The 23,902-nt window shown below is 37.3% G+C and overlaps 1 protein-coding gene across 2 annotated transcripts in view; it reads left to right on the top strand.

Annotated features, from left to right (window-relative positions):
* NRG3 (neuregulin 3) overlaps positions 1 to 23,902 on the top strand; it is a 332,122-nt gene that overhangs the window by 138,473 nt on the left and 169,747 nt on the right. The window lies entirely within an intron of this gene.

Here is a 23,902-nt window from a genome sequence, read left to right as displayed (position 1 = left end):
TTATTTAAGCAATCTTTTAAGCAGGTTTCCATTTTGGACTACTTGTGACCTAATTTACTCCTGTGGTACTGTGTATGGCACACAAAAGGTGTATCTGAGATACACTTGTATCACTTGGGCATTCATATGCCCAAATTCTAATCTGAACACCTAAATGTATGGAGAACTCTAACAAAAGTAATAAAAACTGTCAAGGACAGCAGATTTCCTGAAGGATTTGGGACTTGAGTTGCTAAGTCCCAATAAAAGCAGAAAAAAAAGTTACAAAGTCACATGTGTGCTTGGCTTGAAAATGGAAATTTATGAATTTAGAGATTAGTGAAATTCTGCTTATCATCAGAAGAATCTTTCCAAGATTTTCACTTTTTTATGCAATACTGGTGATTTTTCCCATTCAGTTGTATATGGTTCAGTGATCATTCATTTCCCTTCTTTATGTTTTTGTATGGCATGCTTAAATTAAATATTATGATTCATTTATTGTGGAAAATGGATGTCTTTTTCTACTTCCGTCATAATACACAGGTTTTTTTTTTTTTTCTCAAAGCAGATGAGGTTTTTTGATCTTTCTTAGAAATGTCATGAGCTGTTAAGGGAATTATGTCACCCAATTATTTAACTGTTTCTCATAGTCAGTATATTCAAACTAAACAAAAATGCTATAGAATAGCTGAGAAAAATGGATGTATATGAGAATTTTTAAATTGGCTGATAAATTTAGTAGCTAACCTCTTTAAACAGACTGGTTTTGTAAACTGTGGGTTACATTTTAAAAAATTGGCAGAAGATATCTTTTAAGAGCTGCATTTTTTTGTTGTTGACTTTCAGGATCTTTCCTATCGTCTTTGCCAAATTCTCATTTATTTCCTGTGATTCTGATAGTGCAGCCTGGCTAATGGTTAGAAGTTTTCCACCCAAGCTTTCCCCTGTCAACTCAGCAAGCCAAAATGTTGACTTTTCATTCTTTCCAGCAGAGTGAAATTTTTCCAGCACCTTCCTTGTGTTATCCTTCCATAGGGAAGCAGCAGTATCTCTGGGAGTCCCTTGGCTCCCCTGTGTTTGAGGTTTTTGTTGCCTGTACAAGTTTCAGGCACTGGCACATCCTCTGGGAATTAAACATCTTTTTCATGGTGGGTACTTTGAATTGTACAACACCAAAAGACCCATACAAGGCAATGATTTTCATATAGCAAAAGATAAATTTTAAAATTTAAAGGGTGATTAGTTGTAGTACTTTGTTTAGTTATGTAAGGACCTTGGAAACTGCAAGCAGCAACTTGTTCAGGATCACTTTTATACTGATAGGTTTGCCATTTAAGGGAGAGAAACATTTAAATTTGACCCTTATATGTTGTATCTCTACCTGAGTACACTGAGTGTGTCTTTGTCACAGTGCTGTAATGAGTGGCATGCAGGTGTTTTTCTGTCTGTTCCCTATAACAGTGCTCAGAAATAACAGCCAGAATGTACACATGTAGAAAAATACAGTACTGATATACTGTAATTGTCCTCTAACTAGTAAAAAACCATTTTTTTTACAAGGGTTATGGAATTCCCACTGCAATCAAAAAGAATAATTTGAATACAGAATTATGAAGGCTTAAAATGGTACTTTGTTCTTGGAATCAGGCTGCATTGTATATTCTCACTGTGAGAGTGATTTTGCATCTGTTCTGGGAGCAGAGCACCAATTTACTGAAATGGGAGTTTGCCATGTGGAACAGCTGCAGACAGAGGACCTTGGATGAGCAAAAAAGCTCTTATCCCACTTGGTCAGGTTTAAAGGGTGTTAGTAGATGATATTCTTGGGGAGTTTTGCACTTATTGTTGTGTGTGCATTTCTAAGGATAAATATGCTAATTATGAAGGGACAGAAAGAGAGATTTGGTAGCAATAAATAAATATTTGAGTTACACCTTGGGCTTTTTCTGCATCCTCATCCTGGCCCAAACCCCATGGTGGTGTTGTTGGAGGGTTGGCACGTGCCCACCTCCCGCCTCTGGCTGTCAGGGGTCCCGTTGGCACTGGGGTGTTGTAGGGCTCTGGCTCTGGCCCATTCCTGTCCTGTGGGATCCTCCTTTGACCCCTCAGCTGTGGGGAGTGGGACCAAGGTGCACCCTTGGCCAAGGGCAGGGGGGAGGCTGAGTTGCAGGAGGCCACTGGGAACATAGGAGATCAGCAGGATCCCTGATCATGGATCTTCCATTCCTGTTCACCTACAGAGGAGTGTCCTGAAGTCACAGCAATATAATTTTTTTCTTAAATTTAAATTAAATTGAATTCAAATTCTGAAATTCAATTTTTATATTCAAACTTCTGCATTTTACTCACTATCTCTTGGTGAAAAAATTGCCTGGGATGTAAACTGGCAAGAGTTCTCCTGCGTGGTTAGGTAACAAACAAGATCCACTGGATGTTTTGTGCTATTTTGAAGCTGTGACTTCAGTGTTTATTTTTGTGAATGGTTTAACATGAGCTAGTTTTAAGGTCATCGGCAGGGAAACTTCATATTTAGCTTCTCCATATGCTTAAATTTTTTCAATGTTGCCACCTTGAGAATTTCAGCTGAATGGTGAGGGTGCCTTAATTTGTAATTTACACCAAAAAAATCAAGTACACAGTCAACTCTGACACATCAGTGTTTAATGGAGCATTATGTAATCCAGGCTTTAAAAAGACCTGTTCAAATTTTCTTTGTACAATTTTATTTAAAATACCCCATCTCAAGTCATTCTGGGTTGGGGTTATTTTTTTTGAGTTTGGCTTGTGGGGTTGTGGGTTTTGGGCTCTTTTTATCACTCCTTCTACATATTTTTTTTCCTTTTTAGTCCCTGCATTTTCTTTAGATAACACATTTAAGACTGGAAGACTTTGGTTGAGTAAGTGGCTGAAACTTTTGAGGGGAAAAGAGGATTGTACTTTTAAATTGCTCCTCTGGAAGAAGCCATTGAGAGAATTGTGTGTGCACAGGAAGTCTTGGTATTGGTGATGAACTCTGATTTGAGTAGTTGGATGAGATATACTTTTGATCCTGTCTTCCTGTCCTTCATCTCTCCTTCAAGCAGTAGAAAGCCTGAGTAAATTTTGTCAATGGAGAATGAAAGAATAGACTCACAAATGTACAGTAAACAAAACATCATTTCCAGTTGACCAAATTACAGCTGGTCATACATCAGCATCTGAAGTGTGCTACTGTGGTTACAATCCCAGATTTTTCAGATTCCACTGGACAGTCTGGTTTTGATGCATACATGCTGTTCTGGTGAATTCTGAGTTTGGTGATCTTGCTCGTATTTATGCATAAATTTTCCATTTTTACATTTAGTTGATTAAAAAAATTATACCAGTTTTCTCAGCTTTGTTTAAAATCTGTCATGAGAGCAGAAGGATTGAATCCCCATTTAATGAAAATCTAGTTTGGATAAATGTTTATATACTGTCAGGTTTTATTGTGAGTCTTCTGCATAATAGTAGCTGTAATCCAGGCATAGCCCTTGCTGTCAGTAAAAGCAGGAGAAAGGGATCAAACAGATGGGACTTCAGAACAGCTCTGAGCTTGGCATATGATACGTGCACTTAACCATAAGTTAAAAATCTAAAAAACTAAGAATGTAATTTCCCTGATTTAGTTACATGGCTTGTTTTCTAGGCTTTGGCAGTCTGACCTAGGTGTTTTAAAATACCAGCTACTCCATTTTGTGCTTTCCCCCATCTTGTATTATGCTGACACTTTTCAAGAATGCGAGCCCAGGAAATAATTCACTATTGAATAGCATTGAATACATTAAAAATCTCACTCATGCCATAATATTCCAAGCATAGTCTCATCAAAATAATCCATTGTATAAAGATGACAGTATAACCTACAGCTGCAGACTTTTAAAGGAGGAGGAAGGCTGTGCTTGGAATGTAGGATATTTTCCATGTTAGGGGCAATCAACAGAGCTCCTGTTATGAAAATTATTGCCTTATGAGCATTGCTGTAGCACATATCTAAATTATATTTGTGTATTTGTGTGCACCATTTTCTGGGATGCCTTTGCCTTTACTTTCATGTTTACTTTGGAAAGCCTGAAGCAAAGTTAAAATACAAAGTTAGCTGCCTATAAGCTGTTGTTAAGCAACACTTTAGTAACTTTTATACAGATACTCCCTTGTGTTATTAGTCCGTCACCTGTTTATTCAGCAGTGCTCTCACAGGTTGTGGTTGCCTTCAGCACTGTGATTGCTTCTTTAGCTAAAATGGAATGGCCACTGTGCTTAAGTGTTGTTCCTGGTTCATCCTTTTCAAAACTCAGCCTGTGAGAAGCCAGGAAGCTGCAATTCCTGGGGAGTCTGGTGCAGGGAGTGTGCCTTCCCAGGGTAGCATCAGCTTGCCCGTGTTCATTTACTCCAGGCAGCACTCGTAATAAATTAAAACATTTACTGCCTTGAATAATACTAATATCAGCTACAATGTGACTATTTCTGTCTTTTTTTATTGAAAACCATCATGTTTTTCTTGTATCATTTAGGTATATCTTCTCCTTCACAAAACAAGGAAATAAAAATCCCCAAACAAAGACCAAACCAGAAGACACTCCCCAAACCCAAAGCATTTCTGTGTGCTCCCTTTCAAACTCCTGCCCCCTGAAATAACAGGAAGAGGTTGCATGGTTTTGTTGTCACATACCTGGTTTCTTGTTTTAAACCTTTTTAGATATGAACTGGGAAGAAAAATGGTTCAATATAAATAAACCTCAAGGTGAAATGGTGTAAAGTCCAAGATATCTGTAGGACTCTTACTTGTTACCTAGGTATTCTCACTCTTTTCATATTATCCAGTTTTATATAATTTTTATCATTTGGTTTGAATTTTTTTTCTATCAAAATATAAGCCTTGTTTTTTTTAATTGGATGCAGTTATTTAGAATAAAAACGAAATTAACTGATCCAAATACCAAATTTCACCTATATAAAATCAGTACTTTTTCAGTTATCCCTATTCTTTTTCTAACAGTCCTCTGAAATCAAGCCCCTTCAAGTCTGATATTGTGGTATAAGAACTCAATAAATAACAAACAGGTTTTTAAATGTAAATTGAGTCTTTTAAAACCTCCCCAGATGCAATAGTGCAGGAACACATGATACAATATTCACATGAAACACAAGAACATCTGATTCATGCTTTCATAATTTAACATTCAGCGGATAGAGGCTCTTGAGAAATCTTCTTGTCAAAGTGCTTTAATTATTGATTAATGTTGACAGTATCAACACTCCATTTTACAGTGCATTTTATTTACAGATTTTTCCCTAGATTCTTGCATGCAGCTTCTGCTGTTACTTCTATGGTAGAAAATACTTTGAGCTTGCAGAATACATATGCCAATTTAGGTCTTGTGAAAGCCAGTTACTTTCAAGTATCTGCAAAACTAAGGGTTTTAATGCAGCAGTGTAATGGTTTTCATACCAAATGTTCTGACAGATATTTTCCTTGATGTCTTTATAGAAGTTCCCCTTTTACACACTGAAGGTTTTGGGTACTGCAGTAAGCCAGTGTTTGTTATGGTTGTTGCTGTTCACATGGTATTGCTCCTTCAAGCAGCTCTGCACACAGAGGTCACTGGCAAAACATCTATTACCCATTTATCCCTCTAAAACATCTTCTGAAAATAGTTTTGTGTTAGTTTTGTTGCTTGGAGGAGGATAAATTAATTTAGCAATAAAACAAAACACAGAATGAGAGAAAGCTTTGTACTTAATGATAGTTTAAGTTTCTAGAGCCTGTATTCATGGGATTTCAGGTCTTATTTGCTTTCTGCTGAGCACCTTAGGCTAGATATTCTAATGCTTTTCCTTTTTCTCCTTTGGAGAAAAAATTGATTACTAACCAGTGGGATTTCCTGGTTCCGTTTCCATCTTTTGAAGTAATGAAATTTATGCACCTGCTTAAGTTTATGGTGAAGATGCATTTTTCTTGTGGGAACAATAAGGTAAAAGTCATAATACTGCACAGATAAAATGCATGCTCAGATAATTAAATTACACTGCAATTCAACAATTCACCTGTGTTCCAGTCAATTTAAGCAATATCTATGAAAGCAACATAAAAACCTTAGTTCCATTTTGTCTTGTTTGAAATGCTTATTCAAATTAATATTTTTGGAAGAGTTTGAGGATATAAAGGAGAAATCGTGTAGATGTGCATCCACAGTTAATGGTGGTGCTTAAGAAAATGAATGTGGTTTAAACCTGTGTCAGCATGAAGTACTGAAAAAACAGGGAATTAATTTCTCTTTCCCAGAATACTAAAGACTAATGTTAATCTTTTCAGTTAATGTGAAGTATGGGAAAATATAGTTACAGGCTTAGCACATCCCCCTGCTTACATTTTATTCTTTTAAAGCCACACATCTGTAGTTCACAGATAATAGCATGAAATTAAGCAGTTGATGCTTTCATTTATGTATGTACAGAGTTACTTCCCAGACATAAGAGATAGATAGATACATATCCTTTTTTAGAACAACCAGTAATGTGAGTGAAACAAAAATATTTCTGGAAGCTTTAAGTAAACTGTCATTTCTTCCTGGAATTCTGGAAGAGAAAGAGGCCAAATTCAGCTCCCTTGGGATTTGGCAAGATCCCCTCAGCTGGTTGAATCAGGATCTGGGCTGTAACCTGGAATTTCAGTAAGGAGAAGTGGTAAATGTAGTTGCCAGCTCAGGAGCTGCAATGGCTTTTTCTTGAGGCTGCTAATAATGCTTGGATTTCTTCATTTGGCACTGAAGTGGGAGATCAGGAACCAGTGCTAACATTTATTTCTGTATCTCAATATCAAGAATACGTAAATCTGGTGGAACCTTTTGGTTTTATCACCATTTTTCTTGGGCCTATATGAGTTTCTGAAGCTGTAACTTGCCATCATATTTTAGCGAGGCATCCTGATTGTGTAGCACATCTCCACTTCTAGAAATGAGTCAAATCCATTCTATACAAAATACAAACTTCTAGTAAGCACATTGATCTCTTAATAGGATATATTGCCTCAAAACTGCATCATGTTTCCTAATTCTAAAGCAAAATAAAGCCATGACACATATAAAAAGCTATTACTAGTACATGTTGTCTGAAACTAAATACAGGGTCAAGGGGTATATCCTGAAAATTGGAAAACCACAAATTGGTTAAGTCCTTCCACTGCAAAGGAATGTTCTGTCAAATTATAAGGATTGGGGTTTTTTTCCCCCCTCCTTATTTTTCAAGACCCCAGTGGAAAAAGATTTTTGAAGCTTTTATAGTACCCACAAAGAATTTACAGAAAAAGAAACCATACCTTAAAATGTATGGGTGCAGATATTGATGGCATAGATTGCATCTGTCTTGAAGCTAGCATATGCAAATATTCTGCCATCAAACTCTGCTTTTAAATTAACTTGGAAATGAGTTAGGTTTGTTGTTGTTCTTACCTCCCTTAGGCAAGAAGGAATTTGTGAAGTGCATAATGCAGACATCTGAAATCTCTCATTTAAATTCTCATCCCTGCCAGTGTCTTAAGTACACTGAAAGCAATAGCATTTCCAATCTAATCCTATCTGCAGACATTCTCCCAGAAGATCTGGGAAAAAATCTCGCTAGAAGAAGAAATGAGCTCTGGACAATTGAGTCCTTTAAATAGAAATATATGCCAACTATATCAAAATGCTAAACACCAGAACTTTAATCCACCAGCACTCCAGATCCATCTAAATGAGAACAAACAAAACCAACCACCTGTTTCCTCTATCCTTTACTGCTGAGAAAGCCCTTCCTACCTTCTCAGAGAGGAAGAGGGGAAGTGAGGCAAAAACATGTGGATTCTCTAATGTGTGAAGTGGGGCATCTGAGATTAGACAGGCTGGTAAACCCTTTTCTGTGGCTTGTACTGAATAGATAAGTATTCTGGTCCTTATCCTGTACCCATAAATGTAGTGTTTGAATTTTAAATGTATTCCTTGAAGTTATCCCAGTGCAGAGGGGTGAACTCTTCGGGCAGCCTGCCAGCAGTATATAATAAGCAGCAGATTTTGATAAAGTCTGTTCAGAGATAATGCCAGGAGTGTGATGAAACACCTTTTGGGCTGTGTTTGTGCCTCATCAGCCTCTTTGTTGGGTGGAAAACTGCAGATTTCACAAGAATTGTGCTGTTGAAGAAGCCTCTGTGAGAGGCTTTGGGTAATTTCTGCACTCTCACTTGGATCAGCACACAGATCTGAGGTCTAACTCCAAGCGCTTAAGATAGTTCTAATATCCCAATGATGCATTAATTAATTAAATGCAAAGAATATTTGACAGGGGAATGCAAGGTCAGAGATTTTCTGTGGAACTTCTGGAAGGGAAGCATCAGCTGTAAAGGTATATAAATTTATAAACTTTGCATCAGGTGCTGAATATTTCTTAGAAAACAGCAGTTCTTGGTCTTTTGGTGAATGAATACAAATCTTAGCAGCCAGCGTTTTGTCTGAACCTTTCCTGTTTTATGATGCTTTATCCTGACTTCATGAGGCATATTTATTTTATTTTTTAAAAGCATCTTACAACAGAACATCTGGAAACTAATACTTTTCTGTTTGCTAGTTTTTATTAAAAGTTTGTTGAGGACAGGAGGAAAAACATTTAGAAATGAAATAAAGCCTCAATTTGGTCTTACTGGTCTCAGGAAGATTCTCACAGACAGGCCACATTCCTTTGGCCTCATTTCACACAAAAATATGTGGTGTTTTGGTTTTTGTAGGGTTTTGGGGTTTTTCTTGTGTTGGCTATTTTGAAAAGTAAAAACCAGATTAATTAATAAGATATCTAAAGTGACAGGAGGCTGAAGTTGATGGGATCACTCTGGCTGACTCTTTGAGGCTGCTGAATGGAACTTTGCATGGGAGCTGCCCTAGAGTCAGGCTGCCCTTTAATTCTGTCCTTCCTTTTGTGTCCAGTTATTTTAATTTCTCTTCTATCTTTAGGTCCCCTCTAACACTGGTCAGGTGATAGCGAGGTTCTGCCTTTCAGGGCCCACCCCCATCAGAAATCAGGAGGAGGGCTGTGTAAAGTCCTTGTACAATACCAGTCCTGGATGGGCATTCCCAGTGGACTTCGGAGGAGTTTTCACCTTTCTGCTTAAATTTCTCATTGTGACCGGAGCTCCTAGGAGAGTTTGTGAGGATAATCAAATCCTAAAAATTGGGGTTTTTGCTAATCTGATTAGGGAAATACTAGCAGAAGCCTGAAACAGACTTTAACCCCCCAGTCACTTCAATTGGAAAAGTTTATTTCAGACATCATCCTAATAAATTTGTAAGGTGGGTAACAGGCAGTTATAAGGCTGTAGTTGCTGGCTGAGGTCAGGGCAGCAGGGTGACCATGTGCTGATTGCCTTTGAGGATTCTGGAGGAAAAGGTGGAGAATGAGAAATCTGATGAGTTAGTATAGACAGAACATGGAAAAATAAAATTGTAATCTGATGGATTAATAAGTCAGCAGCAATTAAATAAGACCAACTGCTTAAATATAGAGATTGTCCCATTCAAGCTCCATCAAAGTCTTTGTGGACTGAGGAAAATTACATGGAAAGGAATGCAGTTCATGAATCTGTGGTTCTGCTTCTATTGCTGCTGTTTCCATGTGACTTTATAACTCCAAACCAGTGCAGAAATTCTTGGGAATTCATGTTGTTGCATTGTCCAGGGTCTACATCATTTTTTTGGGTGTTACTTAGAGCAATGGTCCTTTTGTTTTGTAGAGCATCCAGCATTACCAAAGCTCCCAGCTCTGTGCACCAAATGAGTGTCTCTTTGGGAGCAGCAGCAGAATTTGATGTTGTAGCTGCTCTGGCAGTGCCAGTGTGAGATATTGATCATGTGTGATACAGACAGGCCTTGCCAAGGTGGGCTCAAAAAGCTCAGCATGATTTCCATCTTGCAGTGTTGGTTCAAATCATACAAGGTGTTGTCAAAAAGGACTGTAGTAGTTTTGCTTTTCTCTGTTACTTTCACCATTTTGATCATTCCATTTGGGGAAGAGATATTTGTCTCGTGGTTGTCCATAGAGGTGATAAGTTTATTGGGTTTATTATTTGTTTTTAGGTGTGGAGCTGAGGGTTTACATCTTTACGTTGGAACTTTAAAATCGTCCTGGAACCAGGAGTTTCTAATGTAGCGAAACAAATTTCTGTCAAACACCATGAATTTCCTGAAATTCAGGAAGGAAATAGCAGCAACAACTAAAATTTTATATGGATTTTTGGGTGGTTTTTTGGGGTTTTCATTTTGCTCTCTTTTAGGAAGAACTAGCAAGTTCTCATAGCAGTGCTTTTAAAATGCTCACTCTTGTAAAACCCTGAGCACTCAGTGTTTGAATAACAATGATTTACAGCAGTGGAAATGTTTGGTGCACTGCACTAAAGTTTTTTATATCGATCTCATTTTTGCTAGTAGTGCACAGTAGAATAGTTCCTAAGAGAAGAAAATGGACAAGATAGTGGCAATATATGCAACATGTTAGCAAAACATAGACTGTATGAATTTTAAATAAAGCACTAAGTTAATTCATTATACATGATGAATAACTATAATATTTTCCAAGATGAAATTTCTAGTAAATATTATTTGCTGAATCAAGATGATTGTGCTGTTGTCCAGAGTGACTTGCTTTCTTTGTGTAGTTGGATCTGCTCGTGATGTAAACATAAATCAGAAAACAAGATGCTGCATATTGACAGAACTGCAATTAATTTTTTTTAATTTTTTAAAAAATACCTTTACAGAATTATCTCAAGTATTGTGTTTTGCTGGTTAGGTAGAAGGAAGACACTGCTGTGTCTGCAGCTGCATCTGGTAGTTTTTTCATGGTTTTCAAAGATAAATTTCTCTGTTCTGGATTTTGTCTTCCCACAGTTATTTTCAATAATCTGTAATCGCACCACACATTTTATGAAACCATTCAGATCACAGATCTGTCTCAGCCATCCCAAGTGCATTCATTCTGTTAAAATGTTCATTTTGGCTTGTTTGTCTGGCATTTTGTCATAGATGTCTAGCAGTAATCTGAGGCTCACCACGGCATAAACAGAGTTGCTCTTAATCTTTTAATTATTTGTTCAGTTAAATCCCTTTCTGAACTAGATCCTGGCAGTGTGTCCTGAGAGCCACAGAGTCCCTGTGGTCACTGTAACCCAGTTTCACCCCAAATATTCTCATCCTGAGTTGGTGCTGCATAGCAGGGAACAGTGTTCTACTCCTCTCTCGGTGGAAGTATTTCTCCAGCAGAGAAAATTAATCAAGATTCATTTTGCCTAGGGATTAGGTGGTGTAACCTGAAAAGAATTATCATGTTAATTCTGGGACACAGTTTTTAGGTGTAGAGAGAACTCTGCAGCATTACATGACAGAACGGGCTTAGATCATTTGGAAGAAAACATGGATTCATGCCTAATGAATCATTGTTCACCAGAGCATCAGAGTTACATAATTATGTAGTAGAAAAGAGAAACCACAATCTCAGCCTTTCACTACTTGAAAATGTTTGCAGAGTAGCCAGGAAGAAGGCTTAGTGTCTGTAAGTGGGCAAAATTCCAGATAAGCTTTTCCACTATTGCTTGCCTTGAAATGCAGCTATTCTTATAGTAAAACCCAGCAAGATGGAGCACTCATCAGTGTTTTTCACCAGCTTAATCTGCTGACATTTCTGAAAACAGGCAAGTAATATGTGAAAAATAAACGTAAGCTTTTTTCCCCTTTGTAAATAAAATGTAAAGGCCTTTATAGCCTAAGTTTTGTACAAGCTAGAGCTGTTAAAAAACTGACCTGAGTGGGCTCTCAGTTTACCATTGTAGTTTTCATATTAATTACTGAAACATGTAACCTTTTGCAAGTCTTTTTAATGCTTTATTAGTGTTTTGTGGGGAATAAGGAGATTGATGTATTTTTTTTTAGCATCATAGCATAGATGTTAGCTTGCATTATATATCTGTTAGCATAGATGTTAGCTTGCATTATATATCTGTTACACAAAAGTGTCAATAAATATCTTTATTATCATCCAAAAAGCCTGGATATGCAAGTGCTATTCTCCTTTCAATTTATGCTCAGCTGGAATAACAGGGAGGTCTAATAGTCATATGAAAAATTTACAGTTATGAGTCCTAAATGATTAGGCAGTGTGTATGTAGCTAATAGGAACTGTCTTATGCTTTATAATAATTAGGTACTTGCTCATTATTTCTTTTTAAAAGGTGTACAAGTGTAAAAATCAAAGTATATCCATTTTCTTAGGAGGAGTTTCTGCAGTTGGCACTGTGCTGTGTTTCATTGTGCTGGAGAATTCTTGATCTTTTGTCAAAACCCAGAGGTACATCCTGGGATAGCTGTTGGAAGAATCTGTGATATGTTTTAAATCTCACTGGTTTGCATCCTCCTTCTTAGCAGTGACTTAATCCTGAACTTTTCAGGAATAGTCATCTGCTCCTAAAATAGGCAACAGCTTTTAACCTCTAATGATTATTGACGAGCTGACATTTATACGTTCTGTCTGTCCTCTTTGAATGCAGAGTCAAAGTTCATCTGAAACGCTTGTTTTGCCTTTTTGCCTGTCTTGGCATTTAGACTGCAGCAAATCTGAGACTTTGAACCCCTTCTGGTAGAAGTTTGCACTTGCCATGGGGACATCTTGATCTCAGGGAATTTGTAGATCAACAAAACACTGTCACAGTCAGAGATTTCCATGCACTCCAACCCCTCTTTGACTTCTCTGTGTGCTTAGAATAGCTTTATGCCATAACAACTTCCTTATAAAATAGAATATTTTGTATTATTACCTCTCAAACACGCAGCTCCAGTGACTTTGTAAAGTGGACTTATTTACCAACGCAGTTGTGTTGAAAATTGATGACTGAAATGTGGCGGTGTTCACAGGGGTTCTTGGATTGAGGGAAGAGAGGAGAATGTTGACTCCATTTCAGAAGGCTTGATTTATTATTTTATTATATATATTACATTAAAACTATACTAAAAAATAGAAGGAAAAGTTCTATCTCAGAAGGCTAGCTAAGCTAAGAATAGAAAAGAAAAGAATAATAACAAAGGCAGCTGCCTCAGACTCTGTCCAAGCTCTGCTGCGATTGGCCATTAATTAGAAACAACCACATGAGACTAAATCATAGATCCACCTGTTGCATTCCACAGCAGCAGATAGCCATTGCTTACATTTTGTTCCTGAGGCCTCTCAGCTTCTCAGGAAGAAAAAATCCTAAGGAAACGATTTTCATAAAAAGATGTCTGCGACATTGAAACATATTTCAGTTTTGTCTGATGGACAAAATTTGGAGGAGCCATCCAATATCTGTTTTCACAGCCAAGTTTATTATCTGCAGTTTGACCTGATAAATGGTTATGAGGAGGGTCTTTGCCTTGTGGTTAGCTGGGAGTTGTTTGTTAAGGGGTGATGGCTGTGCAGGTCTGCTGGGGGACCTCTCTGGGGAATGCACATGCTGCACTGCAGGTTGCTGCAGTGATTGCAGCTTCCTCTGATGTTACATTAATCTGGGCCTGATCAGTGTCTTAAATACTCTCTAATCACAGCAGTAGCTAAATAAGTAATGAGAAGTGGCTTTTAATGGAATAGATTCTGTATGTGTATGTACCACTCGCTGAAATTTTGCCTACAATCTTATCTTGGACACTAATATTTTGGGAGCTGGTCTTGTAGCCTGTTCCCATTTATCTGTTGGTTTCCTTTTCCTAGCCTTATAAACCAATCTGTCAAACCAGCAAGGTCAGATGTAAATCTTCATGAGTGACGATTGCGTTGTCTCTTGACTTCAGATTTTACAGATACTTCTGTTTACAGGTATTATCTCCTTTTACCTCCTGCTGGAACTGAATCCTTTGTGATTGCCATTTCGTTGTCTTAGATAGGATCAAGCAAAAAACCCATCCTTTATGCATATAAACAAACACCAAATCAATTTTCTGCTTTTGAATTTGTCTCTTTCAGGATCTGCTCTTAAGAACAAACAAATGAAAACAGGGAAATGGGTTACTTATGGCCTCTTTTAAGCCTGAAGGGGTTTACCATTGGGAGCAGTCCATCTGAAATGGTTTTGTTGATCAGGGAACGTGCTGTGTGCCAGTGCTGGTTAGTCCTGGGTCAGTAGTGCTGAGAACATTTCTCAGCCTTGTATTCCATGTAGCCCCACTTGGATTTTCTGTACCAGGAGCACGAGCGCTTGGTTCAGCTCGAGCACCGGGGTTCCACATTCCCAAGCTCTCTGCATGGCTTGTTGTTCCCTACACTGTGATGCAGTCATGAGGGTGGAATTCTGCAGCCATGAACAGATCCAACAGTAACTACTGAGTGTTGGTGCCTCTTATAAAACCAGGCACACAAACCAGTACAACCCAATATTCATGAAATATTTGCTTTCTGCTGCTGTCAACACTTACTAATTACTATTGCAACTATTCATTACTTGCAAATGGGCTTTTTGGGTTTTACTGTAATTAAATAATAGCTCTTTATATTCCCTGTGACAAATCATGATGAATTAGCAAACTTACATCCTCACCTATTTCTCTTTCCTTTTTTATTGAAGATATTGCATATGATTCTATGTTTTAACCTAGATTGTATCTACAAAGGAATTTAAAAGTACTGCCCTTGATTTTTACACAAATGCACAATTCCACATCAGTGTGTGAAGTCTAGTTTAGATGCCATTTCAGCAATAGAACATTTATTTGAAACAACAATTAGAACTGTGACCCATAAGTATTGGGTGAAGCCAGTGAATGAAAGCATGAAGTGAAGAATGTATATAGAACAGAAAGCTGTAAATGCTATGTATGTTAAAATGCTATTGAACCCCATTAAATATATTAATTATTTAAAATATACTTAAATATATTAGTCCTAAATTTAACTATGATACTGACTTTCTTGGAAGTCCATGGAGAGAGGAGCTGACTGACATATTTTATAGAAAACTCAAATCCACCTCATGTACAGGAGCAATTGTTAATGTAAAAGCAAATAGCATTTTTATTTTCAATCATTTGACTAGAGGCAGGACAGAGCCTCCTGCAGAGCTGAAATGTTCTTTGGACTCTTGTCATTTTAGACTCCCAGTAATAAAGTCTTGAGATATCATCTCTTTGTTGATATGCCCTCCTGAATAAACATAGTAATTACTGTTGTTCAAATAGTGAATACTATCTGAGCAGCAATCCTATAAACTCACTCCATGTTTCAAAACAGATAAGGAAAGTTTTATCTTCAGCAATGAGGAGCCAAAAGAGTAATTCAGCACATTTGTCTGTATTATGTCCCCTGATCTTATGAAACCATCAGAAAAATTTCACTGGAGTGGGCTTCACAGTATTAATGATCCAATAGGTTAAATGATATTTGTTAAAGTTTTTAAAGTTCGGGAATTTATAAACTGTGACAAAGGAAGAATCAAGGAGGTAGTTTTTCTTGATCTGGTATTAAATTGTACAGTACTTACAAGCTTTCAAAGATTGGCTGCTGTATTTTGAAATGTAGAACCTGGACACAATACATAGCAATACGTTTCTGCTGATTTAGCATTTATGTAGATAGCATAAAGAAACATGAAAATATAAACAGTAAATGGTCAATATAAAACAAGTTACTAAAATATACTGCATATAAGAGCATTTCCCTTTTCTGAAGCACATATGTGGAACAGCAACAAGATCTCATATGCTGGAGAAAATTTCATCCAATAGCTCTACAGCCATGCAAAAGCAATCCAGTTACTCTTTTTTATCACTCTGTCCAGAGTTCCTTATGTGAAAAGTAATTCTTAAATTTCACACTTCAAACTCTATAGTGAAGTGACATAATTTCATTAATTACTGAATGTGTCACCATGAAAGATTAGGTTTTCCAGTGGTTTGATTTTGCATATGGCAGGTGTTTTAATATTATACTTTCTCTTAGCAATTGGAAAAATGCTGAAACAGGTCTTGTGAAAGATGGCTGGCAAAGTGTGGCAATGTCAGTATGCATGTGCATTTCTGTGTCACAGAAATGGCCAGGTGTCTGTGCATGTGCATCTCTGTGTCACAGAAATGGCCAGGTGTCTGTGCATGTGCATTTCTGTGTCACAGAAATGGCCAGGTGTCTGTGCATGGGCATCTCTGTGTCACAGAAATGGCCAGGTGTCTGTGCATGTGCATCTCTGTGTCACAGAAATGGCCAGGTGTCTGTGCATGGGCATCTCTTTGTCACAGAAATGGCCAGGTGTCTGTGCATGTGCATTTCTGTGTCATAGAAATGGCCAGGTGTCTGTGCATGTGCATTTCTGAGTCACAGAAATGGCCAGGTGTCTGTGCATGGGCATTTCTGTGTCTCACAGCTGCCTTCTGGACAGGGGGGCTCAGGGCAGCTCCTCTTGAGGTGTTCAGTTTTAGCTGAACCTCCTGCAGACAATTCCATGTGCTCACTCCACACATGCTATTTACTGTTTACACTCATGCTTTTATTTTCCCAGCTGGTTTTGTCCAAGCCATTTGCAGGGGATGGCCCTGCAAGCACCCTCTGTGCTGTTGAAAAGAGAATCATTTCATCTTGGTCCTGTGAGTCCAAAATCGGTGCATGCTCAGAAGAATCAAAGCCCTGTCAATTATCAGGCTATCACAGGGTACTTTTGGAAGATTTTTCATGGCAGGTACAATATTTCAGGGTTAGTGGTTTTTTGGTTGGGTTTATTTTATTTTTTTTTTAACAGAATTAGCAGCTCAGGTAATTAAGCTTACATTAGATCAAATAAATGAGCTCTGAGAGTGAAGTTAAAAGCTGAAAGTTTGTCAGCCTAATTGTAACAGATTGTTGGTCGGACACATAAGGTTAACAGCAGCTAAAAGCTTAGAAGGGAAAAATATCACTCAATCAATGGGAAAATCCTTTGAAGAAAAGCTTTGCTGGGCTCAGGTGTATGAGGGAAGCAGGGCATACACCAGAGGACAAAGAGAAATTTTGACTTGATATTTAAGAACCTTTAAAGATTATAAAATCCCCAAATGTACAAAATTTAATTAGAATCTAATGATTTGGCTTTGTGGGGAGCTGAAGAGAGCAGAATTGGGAATGGCTTGTTTGAAATGACCTTGCTGTCAGGGTTTCACATAAGCTGTTAAATGCATGCAAAGAACTGCCACAAAATCAATGAAATAAAACATTGCAGTGGTCCAGTATGGAAGCATAAATTACCATTTTAATTTTCAATCAATAAGAAAATAGATATCCCTGAAGCAGTAAAACATGACCTGCACACAGATCTTCATTTCAGGACAAAAGAGAACAGAACAGATACCCATAACTCAGATATGTTTTCAAGAGTAATTCTGGCTGTATCAAACAGGCAGAACAATGCTGGTTCTGTATAATGAACTGATCTGCTCCTGATTGGGAATATCTGCTCACTGAGTAAAGGAACTTTCTTCATAGTTTATCATTTTGGAAAGCTTTTTGACAGCTGGTTTTAGAATTTGCATTGGCTGTCCTTGTTTTGTTTTGAAGTTTGTGGGTCTGGGCAACATTTGAAAAATGTCTGGTCTAGCCCTGAAAATGTCAGGGTGGTGCTGCCCAAAAGGCACAAAAGAGGGAGATGAAGGGGCACAGAGAACTTTATTGCAGGCCATAGTTTTACAAATATTTAGCCTTGATTGTTGCCATAATTATTAGTTTATGATAGTATTTCATATCTTGCTTGAATGAGTTAAATAGACTATTTCTGTTGAAAAGGTAAACTTTATATATTGAAAAGGTAAACAGAGTGAAATTGGTTGCTTTTCAATTTGAGTGTGAAAGTAAGGGAGCCTGAAAATCCAACCCATTGATACCTTGAGTTAACTTCAAACCCTATTTTTAGGACAGTATTGAATAAGTGTGAATTGCTTTTGCCTGTGTTTCCAGATGGTCAGCACACAGTCTGAAATGCTTGAGTCACTTGGCTTATATTGAAAGGCTTCTCTGAGAACCCAGTGTTTGGTTCTGACTGGAAGTAATTTAATGTCTGAATCACAGCTACAGAGATCTGAAACTGAGCAAGATTTCTGCACGTGCTGTAAATTGTAACACCATTGCACACTGTTTGCTCATCCCATAAACTCTGCTTTCAAGATACTCAGAGAGGCATAAAACATTTAATTAAGACAAAAGTTTTTAAATTTGCCAGCAATCCTGATTAGCTGGGGAGGTTCCAGCTGACTGGAAGGTTAAGTGGGAGAAGTTTGTGGTTGGCTGGAAGGACCCGGGGTCCTGCAGCTTGCAACTGAAATCAGGGTGGAAAACAGCTGATGTGTGTGGGATCAGGTTCACCCTTGGGGCTGTCACACACAACCTGCAGCTGCTGCAGTTCCCAGAAAATCCATCCCCTAGCACAGGTTGTTCAGTGGAGTGATGGAATCAACAGATTTCTGCTCATGCTGAAAGTTTTGTGCCCAGGGTGCAGGACCCTGGCTCGTTAGCAGGACGGGGGGGGTCTTGGTGAAATCATTTGGTAAACAGGGCTTTGAGGGTTAATAATAGGGCTCTTAGTTTTGTACTGTATGATTATTTGTGTATTGTAAAGCACCTCATCTATATGATTTTTTTTTTCACAGAATTTCAGATTTGAATGAAACCAGAATGACAAAAAATGCAAGTTATTTCCATTTATGTGATTTTTGTAGCAATTCTATCCAACTAAGGAGTTAGCATAATTTCTTTTCTGGGACACAAATCTGTCCAAATGAAACAAATCAGTCTGGAGGGGTCAGTGTGTGCCTTCCTGACTTTGTAACCAAGCTCAAAACAGAGTGACAAAGATGCATGGGGCTTCATCCCCTGGAATTCTACCTATAAAGGGATCATGTGGTTGTACCTATAATGGGCTCATGTGACCTCTTGCTTCTGTCAGTGAAAAAGTCCTTTAAAGAACTTCTTGTTCACATTTTTGAAAATTGTATCTTTACATAGCAGAATAAATAGTTTGTGATTTTATGGTGAGTTGATTTTGCCAAATTAACCCTTTCTGATAATCCTAGCGTGGAGCTTATGCTGCTAAATTCTTCCCATTTTCCTTGCTAAGACAAAACAAGGTGCCTCTTTCCCAAGCATGTTATTTATGAAAAATAAAAACAGATAAATAACTGGTGAAACAAAGTAGAAATTTTAGGCAGGAATTTGCAAACCCTGAAGTGAATTTTTCTTTTATGTTACTGATTTTATGATCACTTAACCATTATATTTTATCAATTTTTTATCAATATCCGCATCAATGTGTTCTTGTGCATTTAAAATTTACCTTGTGTTTAGTTTAGAATCTACATTTCAAAGGAACATGATGTTAATTATAGCAAAAGAGATTTTAAAAAATGAAGTTGAAATAACAAAAATTCTATACTTTCCTGTTACATTTGGAATCCCATTAGTTTTTTATCTTTGTAACTTTAAATATTTGTTCTTAGAAAAATACCAGAAATGTACCTTAATAACCATGGTACGCAAAATTAGAATTTGCATTTTGCTGAATTTCTATGTGTGAGAATAGCCTTCAGGTTTCTGATGTGAGGTTTTTCCCACAGTTTTTCATGTCTGTTGAGAAGTATTCCATCTTCTCTCTGGAATGGTATTAACAAATGTGGTTTGGAAGGTAATTTTGCACATGTTACTGGCAAATGTGTGATTTTCCTACCGTTCCCAAGAAGCCCTCTCATGTCCTATGCATGGTGACTTTTATTATCTCACCTTGTCAAATAATCAATGAGGCTCAATGTGCTGGTGATACACAGCCATATGTGTCTGGTGCCAAGAATTTTCTAACTCCCTTTTTTCATTAATCTTCACAACTGCAGTGGTTTTCTGCAATTAATAGAGTGACTGAGAGACAAAAATCCAGTCACCAGTTAGGGAACATTTCTGTAAGTTAAGTGTGTGCAGTTTGTTGAATAAGTATTTAAACAGCTGCTAATAAAATCTCAGGTCCATTGGGAATTACCTGTGCTAACACATGGATATACTGAACTTTAGAAGAGGATTAACTGCATGCTTTTCTTTAAAAAGCAAAAATAAATGGAAGTGGAAATTGCATATCAATTTAGCCAGAATATTGGGAAGCTGGGCATGAATGTTTTGTAGATAGCTATTTACATCCTTTTTTGAGTTTTATCTCTCAGATTTTATCCTAAAAATTGACGAAGCTAGCAAGTGTTCATACAAAATGTGGACACTAGTGAAAATACAATTGCAAAACTTCTCTTCAGATTGTAGGATTACCTTGTCTTCATTAACACCAAAAAAAAAGGAGGGTTGAGCGGTAGGGATGCTGTGGCTGGGTTTCACTCTACACCGGTGAACAAGTTTATCCATTTATCTGATTCCATTAGATTGAAGCTTCTACATGAGAATAAACAAAGTTTTTCAGTGTTTAATTAAAAGTTCATTGTCTTGAAGAAGTAAAATGTTGGACTGACACTAGCTGGTTTTCAGGCCATGAACAAGTTTTATCTCTGTCTCTGATAAAGCAATATTAGTCTTTTTGTGTGTTCATGAGAAGTTCTCAGCTCTCGTGGCCAGTGCATGCTGTGGCATTCCCCTACAAACATTAAAAGCTTCCATTTCCCATAAATGAGTAGCAGGGCTGTTTCTGCCTTCTGACATTGTAGCAGAATCACACATCAGATTCCAGTTTGGGAGAGAAAGTTTGCAGCACAAGTAGGCTTGGCCCTGTCTATATTCAATAGCTTGTCCCTGGAGACTGGAGGAATCATTTGTTGTAAAAAGCAGAGGTATGAGGGAAGTGTTATGAGGTGTCAAAAACAGTTTGCAGCTTTTCCTTGGCAGCAGAGTTTTTTTCTGGGGAACTTGTACAGCCTGTTCTCTCCTTTCTTCTGCAGTCAAACAAGTTCTCCCTTTGCCTAAGGAGATTTCCTGCTATTTTTGTTATGTTTGTAAAATTAAATAATTCTTCCATATAAATTGCTAATAGATATTTTCAATTTTTGATTCCAAAATCACACTGCTTCAATGCTTCCCAACTCTATTTCCTCAACAGCCCCACCTGAATCTCCCAGGGAAGCATAAATAAACCTTACAATAGACAGATTGGTATCAATGTTGTTCCTTCAGATACTCATCAGGTAATCTGGCTTTAAAGCCAAATGCTGTGAGAGGATAACAAGGGATTTGACCATTGCATTCTCAATCTCTAATCCAGGTTTTGTCAATTAGCAAGGTAGATATACTGCATCTAATCTGATTTTACCTATTAGTTGTTTAATCTACGACTTTTAGGTCAAAAGAAGCCAATTTAAGCTTTTAGACATAAAAAACTGTTGCAAATAGCAAGAAAAGGGGACACAATTTTTAATATTTGTGTAATTTCAAACCCAACACTTAAAATTGGAGCAGGGGGAGATTCCCATTGAGCAGCTTTCTGTGTAAGGTATTGAGCTTAGTTTTAGGTTCTTATGGAGAAATAAAAGATGATAATTTTTCTTCAGGAAAGTAAGGAAATGAGCACAAAGAACGATGTGCCCATGTGAGAATTAGGAACTACTCCTGGTGGGAGTAGTATTGTAAAATACAGCAGTATTTTAAAATGGAAAAAAAATCCCCTTTGAATCTAAAAATTAAACACTGTGTGATATTTTTACGGTCATTAATTATTTGATACAAGATACAAAGTTAGTTGCATACTATACCTTTCTGTGTATATGTATTTCATCTGGGTATAGTGTGAAGTGAAAGAAAACTGAGAGCAAACATTTGGCATTATATTCAGCTGTTATTTTTGATATGGAGTTGTGTTTATGTAGAAAACACTTGTGGAGAGGAGTACAATGAGATAGTGTCATCCAGGAGTAGTACTGTTGAGTTTGCCGAAAAGAAAATTCATTATTTTTTCTATTTCCTGTCTTGGAAAAAAATACAGTATGTGTATCTAATTTGTGGCAAATTAATTTACATTTACTTTGATTTTTTTCCCCTTGTTTTTCTTTGAGTAGTCAGACACATTGACTGCTGATGAGCACGAAGGAGTCCTGTGTTTTATTTCCTGATTTGGCTCCTAAAGAAATACAGCCTTTATTGCTAATTTAACCTCTTACCTCTTTCACTCTTTCTTTGTGAAATACTACTGGGGTTTCAAAAAAGGAAACAGAAAGAAGTGCTAGTAAATTTGAGAGCAGCATTTATTTGAATTTGAGTTCTAACTCTTCGTAATCTAAAATGAATTTTAGAAATTTCAGTTCTATAGTCCAGAAATTATGAAGCTATTTAAGATGTCTCAGTATGAGAGGTGAGATCATCTCATGTTTACAGGGCAAGTACTCAAGAAAAATGGAAAATAGAAATCATTTGATGATTTGTGTAAGTTCCTACGGGTGGCTTCTCTTATATCACTGAAAATACCATGTGTTTAAAGGTAGTTGTGCTCTTCTGAACTTGACTGAATCCAACACCTCCCCAGAGTAATTTCCTTTTGGACCATTGGAGAGTTTTGTCATAAAGGCAGAGTCCAGCCCCCTGATGCTGTTTAGATGGAAATGAGGAATTATATAGAGCCCTGCACAGCTTCCAATCTATGCTGGGTTTACAACAAATATGTTATGTTGTACAAGAGTATTTACTCATGATGTCCAACATAATCCTTTCTGCATAAGGTACTTTAAGAAACCATAGATCTTTATTACTTGATAGGATTAGATTTCATTAATTTCCTTTACATGAGTGGTGGAAGAAATATCAGAAGAGTCAAGGTTTGAAGTGGGATGCAGGTCAATAACCTCTTGCCACTTTGCCATAGTTTTTTTTTGTTATTTTCTGGTGCTGGAGGCTTAGCATGGGGGAAGGAGGGTTACCTTTTTTTTGAAAGAAATGGGTAGGATTGCAAATCTTCTCTGATCAAAGTGGCAAAAAGTTTGGTGTCCTCTGAATCAACAGATGCAAATATATATTGCCACTCTTATGCAGAGAGTGTCCAGAGCAGCTGAATATTTATATAAAAATCAATAGTATTCATAATAGTCACTGAAAAGATGAAAGGATGGGAATTACTATCTAAGAGATTCTGATTCCCACATTTTCCCTAGTCTTTTTAGAAAGAACAAAGAGAGCATTAATACAAAATTTGTGCCTTGCTGCTCAGTTCCATCACTCACAATTTGAGTGTATTTGATCAGGTGAATCTCCCAGAAGAAACTCATAAAGGAGCAGCAGTTCCCTGTGAAATAAATACAACTTCTGATGTTTTTGTGTTCACTTTCTTGCTCTGGCCATGCTAGGACAGCTGTGTGTGGCCAGACCTGTGGCAGCCAACTTTGACCATATTCACTTCAGGAAAATACCACCTCTGCTTTTAGTAGCACCCTTCATTAAAGAGAGGCAACTTGTTCATTATTCAGGGTCTAAATTTAAAAGCATTATACTTTTTTTTTCTTTTTAAGGTGAATTATGCTCTGTGACAATGGTGACTGCAGTTACACATTTAATTAGATTTACTGTGAAAAGAACATACTTCATAAAGCGGATTTATGGTTTCAATTTGTTCCTAATTTTGATTTTTTTTAAAATTATAATATTTTTGCATTTCTGTCAGTGTCATTACCACATGGTGACATTTAGGCAACATTTAATTTGAAATTAAGTATACTAACAAAGTTAGTTCTGGCCTGTCTCAAAGAAATTGTAGGATTTAACTTAGGTTATCTGAGTATATTTATGTGCTCAAGGGACAGCAGGTGACAGTCTAAATCCCCAAGTCCTCCACCATTTAATTGTGGGGTTTTCTGTATGCTGTAGTTTTACGTCTGGAGCTGTTTTCACCTCTCTCCCACTTGGCTTTGGGAATGGGGAATGCTTTGTGCTCAGTTCCCTGTGTGCAGTC

The sequence above is a fragment of the Melospiza georgiana genome, chromosome 8 (genome assembly GCF_028018845.1).
Source record: "Melospiza georgiana isolate bMelGeo1 chromosome 8, bMelGeo1.pri, whole genome shotgun sequence".
NCBI classification, from domain to species: Eukaryota; Metazoa; Chordata; class Aves; order Passeriformes; family Passerellidae; genus Melospiza; species Melospiza georgiana.
This window is presented reverse-complemented; position numbering and strand designations above follow the sequence as displayed.